Raw genomic sequence first — 21,986 nt, 5'->3', positions numbered from 1 at the left:
TGGTTTTTCGAGACAGAGTTTCTCTGTGTAGCCCTGGCTATCTGAAACTCACTCTGTAGACCAGGCTGGCCTCAAACTCAGAAATCTACCTGCCTCTGCCTCCCAAGTCCTGGGATTAAAGGCTTGAAATCCAGGCATATCAGGCCTCTTCTCTCCCACCGAGCCACCGCCTCAATTGCCACCATGCCTCATGAGTGACCATGTCCAGCCTCCAATCAGGACTAGCTAGCTTTGTGAAACTACATTCCAGCGTGTTTGCACAACCACAAAGTAACCCTCTCACGCAGCTCTCAGAAGCATGCCTGCCATCAAGTAACACATGACTCTATTAGGTTCTGTGACCAAATCAGGAGCTGAGAAAGGAGTGAACAAAGGAACATTAAAGTCACAGGCCAGGCACCTGCTTTGCATTCCACCTGACTGCAGGGAAGGCCTGAGAATGGCCAGCATGGCTGCCCTCCAGCAACTGTTTAACCCACAAGCCCCTCAGTGACGAAGAAGCTGGAGCAGTGACCTGTGTGTCTTAGACTGTGTGATCTGCAGGGTCAGAAGGAAACTATTCCATGGCGGTTTCCTCTTGCGGCCCTTTGCCTTCTGAGACTGAGAATGAAGCCCTTGTCCTGGGCAGAGTGGTAGAAGGCAGTGGCTCTGTCTTAGTCTGGAACCCCAGGTGACCATCAGGCAGTGATGGCCCAAGTGACAGTGGGCTGCCTTGAAGATGGGAGATGAGGGATATATACATACATACACACATACATATATATATGTACATATATACATGTGTGTGTGTGTGTGTGTGTGTGTGTGTGTGTGTGTGTGTGTGTGTATGTATATGTATGTATATAGCGAGGGATGGGACATTGCCTCAGGCTGGGCCCAGGCACAGAACTAGAACTCTGATTGACATTGCCCAGGCTGGGCCAGTCAGTTTCTGGGAGGAATTTCGGGGCACCCTAGGATACAGACCACCCCTTTAAAAGGTATTGGAGGTTAGACTTGGTGGCTGTAATCTCTGCAACTGGGAGGCTGAGGCAGGGAGGTTACCCCAGGTGCAAGGCAGCTGAGACTACACAGTCACTTCAGGGCCAGTGCACGCTACAGGCCCTGTCTCAGCAAGCAGGGGAAAACAAAAATGTTGGGCATCCTAACAAAGTCCCAGTGCTAGAAAGAGGAAAACACATGTAATTCAGTGATCCCTTAAGCCCTTGCTACGTGTTTATCTACTTGCCTGGTCTGCTGTGCGTATTGTCTCTGTACTAGCCGTCACACTGGGTCCTTACTGGTACAGTTTTAGGGACCGTTTCCGTAGTCAGTGAATAGCACCATTCCCAGAGCCTCCGTTTCTTCTAGGGCAGTGCTTCACAACCTGTGGGTCGAGACCCCTTTGGGGCTGCATATCAGACATCCTGCATATCAGACATCTACATTCCTATTCATAATAGTAGCAGAATTACAGGTATGAAGTAGCAACAAAATAATTCTACAGTTGGAGGGGGTCACCACATGAGGAACTGTGCTAAAGGGTCACAGCATTAGGAAGGCCAAGAACCACACTAAGGTCTTTGTAGCAGGCTACTTGTAAATACATCAGCTCGATCAACTAAGGAATAGAAAGCAATGATTTTTTTTTTCCATTAAATTTTATGTGTATGGTTGTTTTGCCATCGTGTCTTTTTGAGTACCATGTGAATGTAGTACCCATAGAGGCCTGAAGAGGGCATTGGATCCCCTGGAACTGGAGTTAGTGACAGTTGTGAGCTACCATTTGGGTGTTGGGGGCTCAAATCCAGGTCCTCTGGAAGGACAGCCAGGGCTCTTAACCACTGAGCCATCTCTCCAGCCCTGAAAGTAATGTTCTGATGGCTACTTCAGTGCCTGCTTTAGGGCTGCAGCTCAGAGGGGAAGTGCTTACCTACTGTGGGTGACACTCTGGGTCTGATCCCCAGTTCCCCTGATTCCTAGCAACAACCAGACCAGACCAGACCCAGACCAGACCAGACCAGACCAGACCCAGACCAGACTTGACCCAGACCAGACTTGACCCAGACCAGACCAGACCAGACCAGACCAGTACTGTGCTTCAAGCAATCACACTTTGCCTCAGTCTCTCTCTACAGCATCCCTCCATGCTGCCAGTTACTACTTAAAAGGGAATTTCATTAAAAATGGAATTTCCAGGTGAACACTCTTGCCTGGCTGGCTCTTGATACACATTGTTAGGTAATATTTTATCTTCCTCTTCCCCTTTTAAAATTATTTACTTTATCTTTATTGTATGTGCATGTATGCTTTGCTTGCATGTATGTAGTCATACCATGTGTTTGCCTCCTCCTGAAGGAAGCCAGAAGAGGATATCAGATCCTCTGGAGTTACAGATGGCTGTGAGCCACCATGAGCCACCATGCTGGTGCTGGGACCCCAACTTGGACCCTCTGCAACAGCAAGTGCTCTTAACCACTGATCCATCGCTCCTGACCCCTCACTTCTTTTTAGGAGCAATCAGTTAGTGTGGCTTGATTTCAAGTTTGCCAGGATTGTATATACTGCTTTCTAAATGGATTAAATAAGACTCTGTCCCAACATTGCCCTTCCCCTCCCTGCCCTCCTCTCCTCTCCTCTCCTCTCCTCTCCTCTCCTCTCCTCTCCTCTCCTCCTCAACAGAATCTCATGTAGGTCAGATAGGCCTCAAACTTGTTAAAACAGGCTGAGGCTGACCTTGAACTCCTGATCCTTGTGTTTGTACATCCCAAGTGCTGATATTACAGGTGTGCCCTCCCACACTCAACCCAACATTGATATTCTTGCTTGCCAAATTTGCTTGCACACATCTGTAATCCCAGCACTTGGGAAGCTAAGGTTGGAGGATCACCATTTTGAGGCTTTTGACTTTGTGCTAATTATATCATATTCATTATGGTCTATAAATTGTAGGTTTTCAGTTAATGCTTAAAGTAAAAGTAAATAGGTATCTAATTTTTTTCTATAAAACTATGCTATATGAAGTAAATTTAAGCTAGGAAAATAATTGATTTTATCATCAGGCTAGAACACGCAGAATGCACACGCGCGTGCGCACGTGCGCACGCGCACACACACACACACACACACACACACACACACACACACACATATTCAATGCTGAAGACCAATCCTAGGGCCTCATGCATGCTAAGCAAGCACTCTGGAGGCACACGTCCTAAGCTGCATAAACATGGAGGGGTTTAACAAAAACCACCTTTGCTTCTATGCATTTTTCCCTAAGTGTTTTCATTCACAGTTCTTGCTGTGTGGCTGCTGTTTGCCCAGTCCATTAGATCCTGTGTTCTGTACTGAACACACCAGGGATTCTGCCTGTTTAGAAGGCAGATGAGGAACTCTTTCCAGCAGCTTAATATTGATAAGGGACCTGGGGCAGACCTCCGTGCCAGGCCGCGACGGCAGGACTCTGGAGTTTGGGTGGCTGATGAGAAGTTGTCCACCTTCGTTTGTTTGGTTTTCCTGGCTCCTGGGCTTCCTGCCACTCACCCTGTTGTTGCTTTAGCCCCCGGAGGGACTCCTTCTGCTGACTCTGCACTGCTCTGGCTGTTTATTTTCATTTGAAAGTTGATGTCCACAGACTGAAGTCCTCTGGGTGGGTGGGACCAAAAAGACTTCTTTCCGTTGATGGCTTCCCTTTTTTGAGCGGAGATGGGTTGTGCGGATTCTGTCCCAAGCAGAGGCCTTCCTATCACTCAGAAGCCATGACAGTTGGTATCTTTGAGTTGCTCACACCTGGGACACAAATCACAGAGACTGTTGTGTTGGTCCTCAGGTGTGAGCGAGCCCTGCCTTCTCCTTGCCCATGGTGGGCAATGTCATGTGTACAGGGAACTTCAGAGAGATCTCCCTGCACTTGGTGGAAGGTTGGGATGAACTCTATTGGGGGCAGCTTGAAGTCCTTCTTCAATTCCTTTAGATGATTTAATTCCTTTAATTGGAAGTACTCAGCACGTCAAGGCACTGTACTTTGGGTATCATTGTCTGAACGCAACAGTAGCCTTATCTGGAGTTGCTGGGAACTGAAAAATAAAATTTCATCTGGGGTTGGGGGGCAAGGGTGGTACTAGCGTAGGAAAAGGGCCAGGAATACTTCCTTCCTCCTAAGTTCTCCTGTTATTCCCTGTCCTTCCTCAAGCTAAACATTGAGATATACTAATCCTAGTTATAGTCACTTACACAAATGAGGATTCCATGCATCGATTGTTCCCAGGGCTGGGTCAAACCATGGAATGCAGAACTTTGTCTCCCCCAACTCCTCTGCTTTAATTAATCAATAGTGGAATGTGAACTCTCATCATAACTTAGCCATCCTAGAGGCGTTCACAGTTGCCTTGGCAGCTGCAGAAAGCAGGGACCATGGGCGCTGTATAATTGCAGCTGGATCCTTAGCTGAGCCCCAAGTCACCAAGTGAGGACCTGAATAGACACAGTTATGGCAGAAGGTGGAATGAGAAAAAAAATATACCATCAGTTCCTTACAATTCTATTATGCCAGGCATGGCTGTGTCTGCCTAGAAGCCTAGCACTTGGGAGGCTGAGATGGGAGGATCTCAAGTTCAGACTCATCCTGGGCCATATGGTAAGCTAGTCAGGGCTACAGAATGAGACACCATCTTAAAACAAAACAAAACAAAACAAAACAAGACATCAAGACCCCAAATTTAAAAAAAAAAGCAACTCCCTAAACTCTATTGTCTGTCTCAGCCCTTAACTGGGATAGTTTCCGCATCATACTGTTGTCAGGACCAGATACAGTGCCATTCTCTTTGTGCTGGATGCTTTTGTTGATGTGGACTCTCCCCCCAGCCCACAGGCAGGGAATCCCTTCCCTGGAGATTAAGAAACTTGTGGAAACCGAGACCTTTCGTTAGTATCACCATGAGTGAGTGGCAAGAAGTATTTCTCTTTCTTACATGCAATGAACCTGGTTTTGGCACTCTCCTGAGAAGACATTAGACTGTGTGGGAGTCATTGTTTTGCTGAATAAACAGTGATAAAATGAGAAATGAAATGTTGGTTACCTCGAGGCTGCTACCCCACATGCCGCCCTGGTATGCCTTTCCTCTTCCAGTCTCTGCATTAATTCACAGGAGCTTCTGCTAGTAACCAGGGTTTCTGATGGCGTGCAGAGACCATGGTGCTATATTTAGAAGGCAGGCCAGGTACACTCTTTGCTGCCTGGTAGACCATGGAACGTCTATGTTTAGAGGTCAGGCCTGAACCAGTGGCTTTGACATCCAGATGCAATCTTTGATTCCATCCTCCATGGCTCCAGGTGACTCTCTGAGAAACCTAGCTTAAGGCTAGTTCAGAGGCTCAGGCAGCAGAGAGCAGGTGCCAGTCGGCCACTGTGAGGCTTGACCTGTGTTTCCCTTACTGCTGACTCTTCAGTCCATGGCCATGTATCACCAGTTTTGCACAACCTTCCTTCACATGGTGAAGAAAATAGAATATTTGTTTCTATACCTCAGGCAGTAGGAAGGAGAGGAGAATTAGCCTGAAGGTTCTAATTTTGACTCAATTTCTTTCTGTCCCAAACCCAAACATCCATGTGTACCAGCACAGAAGAGGCTCAGTTGTGAAAACAAGACTACCCACCTCACCCCCAAATGCCAAGAGACCAGCTGGTTCCCATTTTCTTTGGCAGCCCAGGTTCCTCTCACCTGATCCCACCCCAGAGTCCTGAAGCCCTAGGGCTTGTCATCTTTCCTGACAACCCAGAAGCCACACATTTCACTGGCTGCTTGGGACTAGGATGCACAGACATCCTAGTAGGGTGTCCTCTGCCCCACTATACCCCACTGCAGGGGTTGCCTTAGTGAGTGAGGCAGGAATGTGCTTGAGGGAAGCTATGTGGGACTTGAACCCCAAGTTTCCCCAGGTTTGACCTTTCTGTGATGTGAGCCAATTCATTTCTTCATTGTTCAAGGCAGGTCAGATTAGGTGTTTGTTTGCTTTTGTCTGGAAAGCACTGGCCTGGTACATACTGTAAATTACATGTTGACCCAGAGTTGACCTTCTAGAAGGCTGCCTGGTCACTTTAAAAGCTTGATTGCAGCACCGGAGGTGTGAAACATTGCTTGTTTGTCTACAGGTGCATATACGGAAGATTAAACTAAAGTTGTATTTATAAATCACAATTGGGCTTGGATTTGAATGGTGTGGATGGAGATATTGAAATAAAAGGTCCTAAATTTAAGCTTTTTTTTTTTTTTTTTTTCCTGAAGGAAATGCCCTTTATGCATTAGGTTCTTCTGAGGCCTCTAAAGGTCCAGAACATAGGCTAGTGATTTCCAGCAGACACTGTGGAGTAGGGTGAGCAGCCTGGCTGTGGACATGGATGTTGATACCAGTGTTGTCCATGGCGGAGCTCGATGTCAGCTCTCTCCGTGTTCTGCTTTCACATCCAGGTTTCTGGAAGCCTCAGAGCTAGCTTCTCACCTAGCACACTAGAATCTGGGTGGCAAGGTACAGGGAAGAAAGAGGCATTTCTAGAACAAAGCCTTGCACAACAGTTTCTAGTAAGTTCCGCGGATGGCTAAGGATGCGAACCCTAGCAGGGGTCATGGGTTCATACCAAAGGTAGCTGAACAGCTGAGGCATGGTTTCAACATGAAAAGTAAGTTCTGAGGAGATGTGGGATTGGGAGAAGGTTCACAGATTGCAAAACTGGAAGATGTCAGCACTTTAGCTTCTTTTGTGAAATTCAAATTTTTTTGTGAAATTAGCATGCTTTAGTGTAGATAAAGGAGCATCCCTGGCAGGATGGTGACGTCTGTTGCTCCAGGTATTTTAAGGTGAGGCTAGAAGCATTTTAATGAAAGAATCTAGACAAGCAAAACTGTATACAATTATATAATGGGAACATCAGGTTTAAAAATTAAACAAAGCAAAACAAAAAACCCAACGCTGGCTGCTGAGATGGCTCAGCAGGTAAGAACACTTGCTTGCTACCAAGCCTGATGAATAGTTGGATCCCTAGGATTCAAGAGAGAACTGACTCCCACAAATTGCCTTCTAACTTCCACATGTGCATCATGGTATATTTGCATACATGGGATCACATATACAATGTAATTTAAAAATTAAAAACCCAACTTCACAAATATGTTTCCCCAAAGGATCACTACATGATGTTAAATAAAAATTAAGGAGATTTTTCTATAGGTTCAGTAGAAGGGTGATGGAGACAAATTACCCTTCAGAAGAGCTGTGCTAGGACAGTTAACAGTATCACTGCTGCAGACAGTCTCACGGGGCCCTGGATGGGGAGAGCAAGCTTTCTAGAGAGAAGCTTTGTTAGACAGAGCCAGCACACATAGCAAGCTAGAGTCCTGAAGGGGAAGGGCCTTCCGTTCTGGAGGACAAAGGAGTTTCTTGTTCCTGTAGGTTTCAGGGGAAGGTTCATATATGGGACCTTCCTACCTGCTAGGTGTCACAAGGCACGAAGGCACTGGATAAAAGCAAAGTTTAATTTAAGACTATTTTGGGTCTGCATATCAGGAGGCACTGGGCTAGCAGCTGCTAGAGGAAAGGAGAGTGCAGAGCCATAGAAGGCTAGCTTTTCAACCAGCCAGCCAGCAGCAGCAGCTCAGAGTGGCTTGATTTCTGAGCTAAGACAGCAGCAGCTAGAGGGGCTTAGCCAAATGTGAAACCTGCCATTTCGGGTATTTTTTTCTTGTTGTTGCTGTTTGTTTTGTTTTTGTTTTTGAGACAGGGTCTGATGCTTAAGTAGGCCTGAGCCTCATTATGTAGCCCATGTTGGCCTTGAACTTACAGCAGTTCCCATGGTTCAGCCACCTAAGTGTTGAGATTGATGGCATGAGCCACAGTGGCTGCTTACATGCACACACACGTGCGCACACACACACACATACACACGTACACATATATGTACATGTTCATATCATGCCTCGATCATAAGAGCTATACACTGATGTGTACTTCCAATCCCCAGTGTTTATTTTCGTTTCAGGTAAATGCAGCCATCATCTTTTACTGGATGACTCTGAAGTTTATATGAATATTTTCCTTCTGCGTTATTCTGCAACTTGTCTTCATTCATTGCCATGCTTAAATATTACACATGTAGCTAATCTCTGTTGACAGGTCCCTCAGAATTATTAGCTTATTATAACTTGAATTATAAAGAATGCCAAAAAGCCAGGCGTGGTAGTACCTGGCTGTAATTTTATCATTCAAGAGATAGGGGAAGGCAGGGGGATCAGAAGTTCAGACCAGCCTGGGCTACATGAGACCCTGTCTTAAAAAAAAAAAACATTGTATACATTTATGAAATTCTCAAAAGTTAATAAAATATCCTCTTTAGATAATAGAAAAGAATACTTTAGTATTCATATATTTATACACACATGTATAAATGCTTGTATTTGTATGGATAATTAAATACATATGGGTATAACTTACACAGTTACGCACACAATGCACATACAATTTTCTGGAGCATACCAATTCATGTTCTCACCAGAACTACATGAGAGATGTAAATGTTTGCCACTCTGATGATGGTGCCTAGTAACTGGTGTTTCCTTTATCTGAAAGCCTGATTATTTGAGCTGCTTTTTAAATTCTGAGCCTATGGCTCAGAACCTGTTTTGTTCTTTTAAGCAGAACCTTTTAACTCTTCTTTAATGATTCATACTAAATGAATGTAAATCGTACATACTAACTCCTTTGTCTTAAATGTGCCCTGCTGTGTTCTTGGTGTCTTCTTCTTCTTCTTCTTCTTCTTCTCCTCCTTCTTCTTCTTCTTCTTCTTCTTCTTCTTCTTCTTCTTCTTCTTCTTCTTCTTCTTCTTCTTCTTCTTCTTCTTCTTCTTAGCATATATAAGACATCATTTCCAAGATGGCTAAATTTATCAACATTCTCCTTTATCTTTTGTGCCTTTTAATGTTTGTTGAAGAATTTCTTGCCGCCTTTGCAGTAGGACAGCTGGAAGCCCCTGAGGTCCTGATTTCAGGAGGCACATAGATCTTAGCTGCCAAGATTCTGGTAAGGTCGGTATGGGCTAGTGCCAGGCCTCTCCTGAGAAGAGATGCCCCAAGTCATGGGCGAGTAGGAGTGTGTGAGCCACCTGCTTGGGAGAGGTGAGCCACAGTATGATCTGTGCCTGTCTTTGTTTTCTTTGACCCTTTCTCAAGGGCTGAACCGTCCTCTCCAAGGCCCAGGGGAGGTCTCCCAAGGCTTGCTCAGGGCTCTTTCTTTTCTTAAGGGAGAAAGTGAAACCCAACCTCCCTGTTCATCCAGAGGGGTTCCTAGGAACTCCTTACCCCACCCCAGCCCAGCCCCAGGAAACCTTGCACTCCAAGGCGCTCTGGCTCAATGCTGAAGCTGCTGTGACTGGCCTGAGTTCACACAGCAGGTCAGCAGGGCGGGGAGTGGTTGTGGAATTCTGGGACTCCTCGCTGAGTTTTCTGGCTGTTCAAGCTGCTCCTGCTGTGAAACTTGTGTTTATTCATCCTTTAGTCCCCGAAACTTAGCAAATAGTTGGGATGTTTAAAAGTCTGAATCCTTTAAATTGTGGCTATTGTCCAACCTTAGAATGTTTGGCAAGGGCTGATAAAGAAATTATTTTGTTCTTTCTACATAAACTGTTGTTGTTGATACAGGTTGGACATAACTAATCCGAAAATCTAAAATCCAGAACATTCTAAAACCCCAGACTTCATGAGTATGAACACAACGGCACAAATGGAAAATTTTACAATACTTTTTCATAAAACATAATTCCATTCCCACGAATGCTCAATAACTTCAGGGTATGTGTAGAAGGCACACGTGAGTGGGCTTCTGTTACTAGGACAGCATGCTTGAGAACTGTCAGTGTAGGAGGAGAAGGGCCTAGTTTAGCTCAGTCTCAGAGGTTTTAGTTTGTGCCTTTTAGAGCTAAAGATGTTACAGTGGTTCCCAGAAGGGAAGCAGGCATGAAATTGCCCTATAGGTGAGCTTTACTAGGTTAGGTCCATGGCCACAGGCAGTCAGGATCTGGCCTTGAAATGGAGAGCCTTAGGAAAGAGAGGTTATGTGATAAAGGTCCTGAAAGGAAAGGGCTGTCAATTCCCAGAACGTTAGCCTTACACCATAGGTAGCACCAGGCATCCTAAAGGAGAGAGAACCTTTAGTTCTACGGAGCAAGAATGTTATAGTGTTGGGTCTTACAGGATGGAGTGGGGTCCTGAAGAGATGATGAACAGACCTTCTAACAGTTCCCTTCAGATCCCAGGGAACAAGGTGGACTTCTTGCTCTTATAGGATTTATTTTTTTGGAGGAGGGGTCAATGTCCTTAAACATGTCTTAGAAGTCACAAGTCATCAATAAGAGTAAAGTTGTGGGAGTGGAGACAGGGTTAGGAGGTTAAGAACACTTGCCACTTGTGTAAAGGACCCCAGTTCAGGTCCCAGCACCCACACAAGGCAGCTCACAACAAGCTCCAGGGGATCTGATACCCTCTTCTGGTCTCTGGGGTCCCCCACCCCAGATACAGACATAAACACAGAGACAGGAGACACACACTCTACAGAGACATACAGACACACAGAGACACCCCCACACAGAGATACCTCCACTCAGAGACACCCTTCCACATGCACACTTCACACATATCTCACCACTCCACATCACACTACACACATATCTCACTACTTCACATCACACTACACCACACCACATCACAGATATGTCAAGTTTGTATTGCGTTTGAGCAGTGGCAGAAGGGTGCTGCAGTTGTATGGGGAGAGAGAGCTCTATAGGAGCTGCAGGGCCACAGCATGCCCAGCTCTTCTTGGAGAGGGAGACACTGATTTTTGACAGAGAGGAGGATAACTTGAAGATCTAACGATTTACAATGACCACGTGACCCTGCTGCTTCTCAGTTTGCCACTTCTAGAGTGTGTAGGAGGGATTTGCTCTCTTCATGGCAGCCAGGAAACAGTATCGGGACACCAGAGTCCCCATACCCTTCCAGGGGACCAGTCCCACTGGCTAACTCCCTCCAAATATCCCACCTCTTTAAGTGTTGTGTAGCATTTTCTTCCTGAAGTATAGCAGACATGTTTGTGTCTTTCTACACTTTCAGAATTTGTTGAATAAAAACAAAGTCACAAGTTACCTCTTACTGTCTCTGATTTGCCAAGTAGTCTTGATAGCCCTTGATAGCTGGCCAATGGCAAACATAGCTTCTTTTATTATAATCATTAGAATAGATACTAAAACCACCTCTCACAGTATTATCTATCCACATACATTTGTAGATTAAAGAATGGCAACAAAGGGGGTTTAAGAGGTTGGAATGGGTAGAAGAAGGCTTACTGGGGGCAGAGATGACACGAAATGCAGAGAGTCATTGTGGGTGCTTCAGTAGGACACAGACAAGCTGTCGGAGTCTGCAGACCTGAGGTGTAAGCAGCAGAAGGCAAGGCCTAAGACTGGGGGAGGGGAGTGCTGTGCCAAGGTGAAGCCCTGGGAACACTGGGGGTTCTCTGCCTATCCTTCCTTTGATGCATACATTGGTGCTCAGATAGCAGGTTGGCTGGGGACATAGCCATTACCTTAGGTCCAGACAAAGGTATTTGGTATATGTGATGGATTATTGGACCTTCTCTCCTGATAGGGTTTTAATGCATTCATATGCCCATGTATCTCCAATCTACTTGGGTAAGTTTACTTACAGGAATAATATCAGCCTGTGCCTTGGATGGTGTTAAGCACTTAATGAGATACAGACAGAGTCATCCTCCTGCCTCTGCACTCAAAATGGAGCCAAATACTGAGTGTAAAATAGAGTTCCCCAAGGCAAGGCACAGCCTGAAAACAGCCGTGCCTCAGCACTGGAAGAGCATCTCCATGCATTCCCTTATGTAGGGGAAGGAGGTAGACAAGGATCGGGCAGCCCACAAGACTCACAAAGTCTTTAAGTATGTGGTGAACAGCTTCATCGGTGAACTGAGGCGTCCCCTGTGTTGGGCTCGTCGTTGTGCCTGTAGAGAACCACTATAAACTCATTAGTTCAGCGAACTGGACTTGGATGCTATCCTTTCTTCAATCTGGGATCTGGGGCTGCCCCCTCCATCTGGGCTGTATAGGAAGCCAAACAATGTACAGGCTCTTCAGTGTCCAGTGGCTTCACAGACGGTGGCCAATCTTTGAGGAGGCATTCTAGAACTAGGTCTGATCAGGGAAGAAATGAAATAGTAACTGAATTTCTTGTTTAGACAGGACTCCCAGCACTGTGGTGTCTCAGTATGTGTTAGTAAATGTTTCAAAATCTGAAAAACACCCAAATCCAAAACACTTCCAGTCCCAGGCATTCCAGATATGGGCTTCTCAACTTCTATGTCATCAAAAAACAAGAGTAAATTATATATGAATTAAACATTTGAAAAAATTTTAATTCACTAAAGGATTTGGCTGTAGGGACTTGTGGGCAACTTCATTGTCATTTTGAAAAGAGGGATGAGTTTTTCTCTCAGTGAAGGTGGCCAACTGTGGATAGTTTTTGTTTCTTTCTCTCTCTTTTTTTAATGTCCATTGAAAAGTTTTATTATATTATTGAAAGTTGTCTGGGATTTCCTTATGTAAAATGATATTTAGAACAAATGTGGTCAATCTTCATCAGATTAAACTTTCCAGACCCAAGACAGTAAATGGGAATTTTGGGAGAACTTTTATAATAGATAGCAAAACACATTTCTTTCTTTCTTTTTTAAAAAGATTTATTTTATTTATTTTATGTGTATGAGTACACTGAAGCTGTACAGATAGCCATGAGCCATTATTCATGTGGCTGCTGGGAATTGAACTCAGGACCTCTGCTTGCTCCGTCCTCCCAACCCCCTCTCTGGCATAATACACTGTAGCTAACTTCAGACGCACCAGAAGAGGGCATCAGATCTCATTACGGGTGGTTGTGAGCCACCATGTGGTTGCTGGGATCTGAACTCAGGACCTTCGGAAGATCAGTCAGTGCTCTTACCCGCTGAGCCATCTTGCCAGCCCCAAAACACATTTCAAAAAAAGTTTTGTAGCTGGGCAGTGTTGATGCATGCCTTTACTCCTAACACCTGAGAGGCAAAAGCAGGAGGATCTCTGTGAGTTCAAGGCTTGCTTAGTCTACACAACAAGCTCCAGGATAGCCAGGGGTACACAGAGAGATCTTGTCTCAAAAACAAAACAAACAGAAAGCTAATGCATAAAGAACTGCTACGAATCGCAAGAGATATTAGGAATGCAGTTGTTGAGATGTCCAGGCGCTATAATAACTGGTTCATGCACTATACAAGAACTCAAGTCCATGACAGTCTCAAGCATTTCTCTCTATCAAATTGGTAACATTGTTAAAGCAGCCTTAGAGAGGGTATGCCCGCATGCTCTTGGTAGTGAGGTACCAGGCTAGAGAGCTTTTAGTGGATTCCCCTATATCAGTGCCTTAAGGCCACCATAACAAATCACCACAAACTTGTGACCTTAAAACATTGGAATGGGTTTTATTTTTCAGTTCTGAAGGGGCCCCGTTGGCACCAGCAGCTGCTCCCTCTGCAGACTGTGACCAGCACTGTGCCTGCCCCTTTCCAGCTTCTTCCCTGGAGTCAGCCTTGGTGTCCACAGGCAGACAGACAGCTATGCCTCTGTCTTCACAAGTCCTGCTCCCGGCACCCTGCATGCCTTATGAAGACATAAGACAGTAGATTTAGAGTCCATGAGACACCATAGTATCTAAAGGCGAGCAAGAAGAAAAACCTAACATCTATCAAACAGGGATTACATAATCTATAACACTGTCATGTTAACTGACTTTCAAAGGAACAAAAGGGGGTTGAAGTGCTGGTAAGAGTAGACTGCAAAAAGCTTAAGGCTAAGTAAAAGAAGCAAAGTTCAAAAACTATATGCAACATGTCACATTTAAATCAAACTTACATATGGACAAGTATTAAAGTACAGACAGGAAGGGCACTCATCAAGTTTGTACTGATGTCTGCCTTCAAGGAGGAGGGAGGGGACGATACTGAGCATGATCCACTGAGCACTTCTGCTAAGAAATAAAGGAGCCAGGCTATGGTGGTGCACATGGCTTTAATCCCAGCACTTGGGAGGCAGAGGCAGGCGGATCTCTGAGTTGGAGGCCAGCCTGGTCTACAGAGTGAGTTCCAGGGCAGCTAGGATTACATGGAAGAAAGAAATATAGGGAAATGCAAGAGCTAAGAACATCGCTGGCCTGTCACGTCAAGGTGACAGCGAATGGAAATGACGTCACTCGCCATACTTTTCTGTTTTTAATTCCTCACAGTTCATGAAAGGATTGTTTTTAGGGACTACTAAATGTCTAAAACCACATCCTTTTCATATCAAATTCATATTTCTTTTTTTCTGGTTTAGCTGTGGCTTCAGAAAGGATCCGAGAGGAGGTTTGCAGTGCCTTTTCTGAGTTTATAGAGATTTCCTCTACCCTTCTGTACTAGCCTCTTATAGGACTGTGTCAGCCTAGAAAGAGCACAAACTGGTATGTCAGAGCAAAACACCAAAAGAGATAAAACACCTTCACATATTCTACAGAACAGGCCTGTTACCAGGCGGGCCAAGAGCGGCAGCAGGACAGCCCTGTGCCTCTCCTGCCCTCGGGATCACTACAGGACAGCCCTGTGCCTCTTCTCCCTCGGGATCACTACTGCCAGTACTGCCAGGTGCATTTTTCTAAGCCTTATCATTTGTCACATGTGTTGCAAGTTAAAACAAAACAAAACAAAACAAAACAAAAAAACAGTAACATGCAGGTCATTGACCAAAGGGGCTCACATTCCAGCCCTAGCACCCAGGAGGCTGAAGCAAGAGGACAAGTTCAAGGCCTGCCTGGGCTGCACAGCAAGATCTCGTCCTACAAAACTAAACAGTAACCTAACAAAGAGACAGAGAAAGGATCTGGAACTGGGTCTCTGGGTTTTCTAAGACAATCCGGATGAAGCTACTTCCTTCTGGAGAACTGTAAAACACACTGCTATGTTAAAATCCCTAAGCTTTCTATTCTCTGAAACACCCACTACCCCACCCATCCCATCCCCCTCCCCACACCCGCCACCCAACTTGGTTTCTGTTTTGGGTTCATTTGTTTTTTTGGGGGGTGGGAGGAGGGTATTTGTTTCTTTGTTGTTTGTTTGGTTGATTTTTTGCAACAAGCTTGCCTAGCTTGCTCTGTGTAATTCAGGCTGCCCTTGAGCTGCCGGTAATCCTCCTCTTTAGGCTACAACTGTAGCCATGAGCCACCACAATAGCTCTACTCACTTCTTAAAAATTACAGTGTGTGTGTGTGTGTGTGTGTGTGTGTGTGTGTGTGCGCGCGTGTGTGTGTGCGTGTGTGTGCATGTGCGTGTGCATGTGAAAGTATGTGAGTGTGTGCATGAGTGTGTGCATGTGTGTGAGTGTGTGTGTGTGAGAGTGTGTGTGTGTGAGTGTGTGTGTGTGTGTGTGTGTGTGTGTGTGTGTGTATGCCACAGTGTGCAGTTGAAGAACCAGAGGACAGCTTTCAAGAGTCAATTCTCTCCTTCCTCCATGGGGGTCCCAGGAATGAACCTCGGGTTGTCAGGCTTTGTGACAGTGACTATTCTCACAGAGTGATTTCCTTCTGAAAAGCACTTAAGCTGGTTTTTTTGGTTTTTCTACATTACAAGCACTGCAGTGATAAACACTAGAATGCAAACAGGGATTGCTTTAAAGGGCCCAACCCTAGGCATGAAATTAGAGTCTACTCACTTAGAACAAGCAAGATGGCATGAGAAAGAAAGAGGATGGTGAAGTCTTACCCTTGGTATCTATCAATGTGACCCTATTTAGACACAGGGCTTCCATGGATGGAACAAAGTTAAGATGGGGTCTTCTATGGGCCTAGAAGTGTGAGGCCTCCTGGTGGCCACGTGACTGTTTGTTTCTGCTTGCATGCTCCATGTTAACGTGTCTAGCTTGTAGAACTTCTGTATAGCCAGCTCATGTTGTCTTATGTCATCTCATACTGTCCAAAACATGTAATTCGACATAATTTTCCAACCACAGCAAGGAACTCTATCTATATCCTCTTCAGTGCCTGGTTTGTTGGATTTTGTTTTTTGTTTTGTTTTCCAGGTGTGACACGATAAGCATGGGCTTAATCTACATTTCTGTGATTCACACTAAAAGGCAGGAGCCACCTGTCTCTGTTTAAGGAGAAGGCGGGAGGTGGGTTTAGCAGGGTCATGATGATCCTCGCCTCTGTAGCTTCTTTGGGAAACAATGGAGCATGAGGTCAGTGTAACACCTGACTCAGGAGGGATGGTGAAATGTCTCCAGCCTGTTGGAGGCTGAAAGAAAGTTCTTATACGACAGATTTACTAGTTGGACGTGGCTATGCACTCCTACATGCCAGCTAGCACTGAGAAGGTAAGAAAGAGGGTTGATGTGAGTTTAAGGTTTGCCTGGGCAACATAGCAGGTTCCAGGCCAGCCATGCTCCATAGCAAGATTCTGACTCAACAAACAAAATGAGAGGGGGGTTACATGAAGAGAAGGAAGAAGGGGAAGATGAAGAGAGACAGAGATATTCAGAAAAAGACAGAGACAGAGAGGGAAAGAGAGGGAGAGGGAAAGGAAGAGAGAGAGAGAAAGGAAGAAAGAGAGAGAAAGAAAGAGAGGGAAGGGAAAGGGGGAGAAAGGGAGGAAGGGAGGAGGAGAGGGGAGGGAGAGAGAGATTAAGTCAATACTAATTGGCTTCTACCAGAATGATACAAGGAGGGCCTCATTCATTCTTTTTCCTAAGTAAAATCAGGCACTATGAGCTCACACTAACTGCACATGGCGTGAATGTTCAGGCCTCAGCGACGGGAAAGTCCCATCTCCAACACGGGCTTGTGTGTGCACTGATCTGTCGTCTCCCCCTCCCCAAAAAAATACCACTTTTTTTTTTTTTGCAATTCTTTTATTTGAGAGGATTTGAGTGACACTGTGACACTTGCCTGAATTCTTTGTAGTGAGCACATATTGCTTTTGAAGTGCTACAAACATACTCGGTTTTTAAAACAGGCTTCACACACAGGTGTCTCTGGCAATCATGAGTGACGCATGAGTCACTGAGAGCTGGCTTCATGGATGGGAACCCGAGTTTAGTTGTCCCGTTTGTTCAAAGCCTGTAGGCTAGGCAGACCTGGTTTCAAGTCCTACTGCTATTTGTTACTTAGCTCCATGAGTTCACGGATGTTTCTCATTTATAAAACGTGGGGAAAACAAGGCTGTTTGTATTATCTCTGTCTCTGGTCTCTTGGGCTGGTGATGAGGGAACACACAGTAGTCAAGAAGGAAAGAAGAGGAATGAGCCTATCATATAGTTCACTTTAAAATGGTGTCCCTCCCACCAGGGGGAGCAGTGACCTTTCCCTAGGGTCTACCTCCTCCGGGTTCCATCTTCCAGTAGTGTATTAGGCTAGGGATTAAGGCATGGTCACATGGGTCATCCGGGTCATTTCAAATCCAAACTGTAACGAGGTTAGTCTGACATCTGGTGATTTATTTTTGTGTGACTGTCCGTGTCGTGCATGTCTTGTGCATGTGTATGTTTGTGCATTATGTGGGTGTGCTGGCCTGCATGGGTGAGAGACAGCCAGAGCTGACTCTGTGTCCACCTTAGTTGTTGAGACCAGGTCCCTCACTGGACGTGGACTTCACCGGCTGGCTGATGAGTTCTAGGGTCCACCTGTCCCTGCTGCTCTACAGCCCTGGGCTGGGGTTACAGATGCATGTGACCACATTTGGCTTTTACGTGGGTGCTGGGTATATACTCTCAGGTCCTCATGCGTGTGTAGCAGGCACTGTACCGGCTAAGACATCTCCCCCACCTTACTCTGAGGATTAAATGAGGCGGCATATAAAGTGCTTGCCAGGTATCCTTCGGAATGCTTGGAAATATTAGTGATAATAGCATATGCCTGCACTTCTCTGCTTTTTTCACATTTGGGTGCCATGTCATCACCTTTAACTGATATCTGAGTATGAAGGCGGTGGGAAGGCACATTCCTGCAGGTATTAGAAAACAACACCATTTTTACCCACTGCTTTAGGAAGGAGTGAACCTTGTTATCTGACCCATGGTTGACCAGAATTAAATGAACTGCTAGCCTGGAGCTCCTGTGTGATGTGAGCCTTGCCTAGCCACAGGCCCAGACAAGGCTGAGCAGATGAAGCCTGTGATGTCTTTGAGAATATGGCGAAGAGTGAGGTGACTGCCTGGTTATTATCCTAAGTGTAGGCTGCTAAATGGCTTGTGCTGGTATGTAATGGCTTCCTTGGTGATGGAAGCTGCCAAGGAAATATTCACACTGGCAAGCCACTGAAAATCTTGTCTACTACCTAAGGGGTTGGGAGAGTTCCAGAACGTCCTTAGGACAGTGCTCAAACCTGTCCTAGTTTATTTTGCTGCCTGGCTCTCACACTGCAGACTCGATCATTGCGTTTACTGTGTGAGCGTTGAAAGCACATCCCAGCGTCCACCTACTCCAAGGCCGTCATTTGTATCCTTAGCCTGGGGAGTTCTGCCAAGCCACCCTCTGCCAACCCACCAAGGCAGATACCTTGCACATGTGCTCAGTTCCAGACACCCCACCATCCACCCAACTTCCTGAGTTCATTTCAGATCCACCTCTCCTTTGCCTTCCGCCATTGCTTTAGATTTCCAGATGGTTACTCTGATTGGCTCCCCATCAATTAAAATTCTCTCATCATTTTTTTTTCTATCGGTAGGACACAGAGCAGACTCCTTAATGTGGCACTCTGTCCTGCTCTCTGTACAGCGTGTATCTCTTGTCTTCCACAGCCCTCAGTGCTGTGGAGGTGTGTGCGTGGCTGTGCTCAGGGGCCTGCCGGGTGTACCTTCTGGGGGGAGGGGCTTCCTGGCAAATCCCCTTATTCAGTCTGGGCAAATGGTTCCTAAACACCGGTCCGGTCCATACTTGAGAACAGAAATGAAGCTTGCTCTAGAGGATCCAAGACTAGCATGGGTTACATAGTGAGACCCTATAATGAAGGAAAGGAGAGAAAGGGAGAGAAGCAGGCAGACAGGAAGTCCTATAATTTGAAGTAGGAGGTCTCAAAAATGAGGTATAGGAGTCTGTGAAAATGGCTCAGTGGTTAAGAACATTGCCTGTTCTTTCAGAGGACCTGGATTTGATTCTCAGCATCTACATGGTAGCTTACAATTGTCCGTAACTCCTGTTTCATGGGATGTGATACCGTCTTTTGGCTTCTGTGGGCACCAAACGTGCATGTGGTGTACAAACATACAAGCAGGCAAAACATCTAGACATATAAAATAAAAATGAATACATCTTTTTCTTTTAGAGTGAACTATAGTTCTGGGAAGATGTCAAGGTCAACAGACAGCTTATCGCACACATACGCATAAGGACCTCAGTCTGATCACCAGAATCCACAGAAAAAATTCTGGCCATGGCTGCAATGTGGAGATAGGTAGATCCCTGGGGCTCTACTGTAGCCAGCCAGGCCAGTCCACTTGGCAAGTTCTAGGCCACATAGACCCTATCTGGAAAAAGCAAGCAAACAAACAAGCAAGGAAACCAACCAAAAAGCAAAACCAATGTAGATTGTACCTGAGTAATGACATCTGAGATTGACATCTGGACCCCACAGGCCCTGGCCCTGATATACTCCTACATCTCTACACACACAAGTGAGTTATAAAACTCATAGGCTTTGGGACTGGAGAGATGGTTCAGTGGTTAAAAGTACTCCCTGCTCTCACAGAGAATTGAGTTTAACCCCCAGCACCCATGTCAGGTAGTTTACAACCTCTTGTAAGTCCAGATCCACCATTTTCTTGTGTCTTCACGTGGTGTACAGTCACACACATAAAACAAATAAATTACAAGCTAAAAACATCTCACTGGCCTAAAAGAACATATTCTGGGGCAGAACATATTCTGGATGTAGTTTAATTGGCGAATTCTTGTCTAGCATGCAGGTAGCATTGGGATTGAGCCCCAGCACCACATAAACCAAGCGTGGGAGCGCATGCATGTAAGCCTAGCATTTGAAAGATCAGAGTGTGTATCGTTGAGCTTTGGTGGTTTTGTTTTGTTTTGTTTGTTTTTTGTTTTTTGTTTTTGTTTTTGTTTTCGAGACAGGGTTTCTCTGTATCACTGGCTGTGCTGGAACTCACTTTGTAGACCAGGCTGGCCTTGAATCCAGAAATCCACCTGCCTCTGCCTCCCAAGTGCTGGGATCAAAGGCGTGCCACCACTGCCTGGCTTCATTGAACTTTGTAATTTCTCAGAATTATTTTGGCTCCTTTGGTCCCTTTGACTTCTCTTTTCCTAAGCTAAAATGTCTCTGTTTGCTTGTTTATTTATTTGTAGTGTTGGGGTAGAGCCTGGAATGCTAGGGACACATGGCCACTGAAGTGCAGGCCAGCCTTTGAGTTTTGGAGACTGAGTTTTGCTGTGTAGCTCAGGCTGGTCTCAAACATGCAGTGTTCCTATCTGTGCCTCTCCAGCTCAGTTTGTTTGTTTGTTTGTTTGTTTGTTTGTTTGTTTATTTTTTGAGACAGGGTTTCTCTGTGTAGCCCTGGCTGTCCTGGAACTCACTCTGTAGACCAGGCTGGCCTCAAACTCAAAAATCCTCCTGTCTCTGCCTCCCAAGTGCTGGGATTAAAGGCATGCACCACCACTACCTGGCCTCAATTTATTTTCTAATTAATACCTAAAAACATAAAAGTTGAGGCTGAGGAGATGGCTCAGTGGGTGAGAGAGCTTGCTATACAACCATGAGAACTTGGGTTTAAATTCCCAACACCCATGTAAAGGGCCATGCATGGCTGCACACCTTTTAATCCCTCTGGGGGCAGAGACAGGTAGATCCTGGGCATGCACTGGCCGGCCAGCCTAGCTCCAGTTGGCAAGCTTCAGGTTCAGTGAGAGACTGTACTTGAGGGCGTAAGGCTGAGAGCAATAGAGGAAGACACTTAATATCCTTTCTGGCCTCTGCATATGCTTCTCTGCACCTGTGCGCCTACACAGCCATATGAGTGTAACGCCTCCCCCACACAAATCAGACATATTTGTAGGGTGTTATGTAGTGTTTTGAGACGTGTAGATTTTAGAATGTTATGTACTGAAGTTCGACCTATCTTCTTTGATTATAGTTTTTGGGTGATTGGTAAGATTTCTTGATGCTAAGGATTGAACTCAGGGATGTGAGCATGCTCTGCTGCCCACAACAGGCCTGCCTGACTTTGTGTATCACTTTCAGGAGTTTGTTGAAATCTTGCTTTCTTGCTTGTTTTCAGACGGAGTCATGCAGTCTAAGCTGGCCTTGAACTCCTGGTCCCCTTGCCTCTGCTTCCCAAACACAGGGATGACGGGCATGCAGCACACGCCCAGTTCTTCTTTCTGATCTCTTAAGGGAAAGTCTTGAATTTTAATAATAATCTGATGTTTGCATAGCAAGCTCTCTCACCCACTGAGCTATCTCCCAGCCTCAATTTTTGTGTTCTTATGTATCAATTAAAAAAATAAAGTGAACTGGAGAGGCACAGATATGAACACTGCAAGTTTGAGACCAGCCTGAGCTAAACAGCAAAACCCAGTCTCCAAAACTCAAAGGCTGGCCTGCACTTCAGTGGCCATGTGTCCCTAGCATTCCAGGCCCTACCCCAACACTGCAAATAAATAAACAAGCAAACAGAGACATTTTAGCTTAGGAAAAGAGAAGTCAAAGGGACCAAAGGAGCCAAAATAATTTAATAATTTTTCTTCTTTCTCACTGCACGTATAAGACTATAAACTGCCCTTTCAACTCTGCTTTAGTCGAAACCAATTATTTTATGTGTTGTTTTCATTTTAGTCAAATTAAAAGTGTTCTAATTTCCAGTCTGACTAGCCTAAGCTAGACATATATATATATAT

General features: G+C 45.4%; 1 protein-coding gene and 1 non-coding gene across 2 annotated transcripts in view; one reads left to right on the top strand and one right to left on the bottom strand.

Annotated features, from left to right (window-relative positions):
* Positions 1-21,986, top strand: part of Cryl1 (crystallin lambda 1) — a 125,769-nt gene that overhangs the window by 50,205 nt on the left and 53,578 nt on the right. The window lies entirely within an intron of this gene.
* On the bottom strand, positions 14,430-14,549 carry LOC116085541. Its single transcript, XR_004116626.1, has one exon. It is a non-coding gene; the product is annotated as a small nucleolar RNA SNORA26 (small nucleolar RNA).

The sequence above is a fragment of the Mastomys coucha genome, unplaced genomic scaffold, assembly GCF_008632895.1.
Source record: "Mastomys coucha isolate ucsf_1 unplaced genomic scaffold, UCSF_Mcou_1 pScaffold9, whole genome shotgun sequence".
In the NCBI taxonomy this organism is placed as follows: domain Eukaryota; kingdom Metazoa; phylum Chordata; class Mammalia; order Rodentia; family Muridae; genus Mastomys; species Mastomys coucha.
The sequence above is the reverse complement of the archived record's forward strand: the minus strand, read 5'-3'. Positions and strand labels throughout refer to the sequence as shown.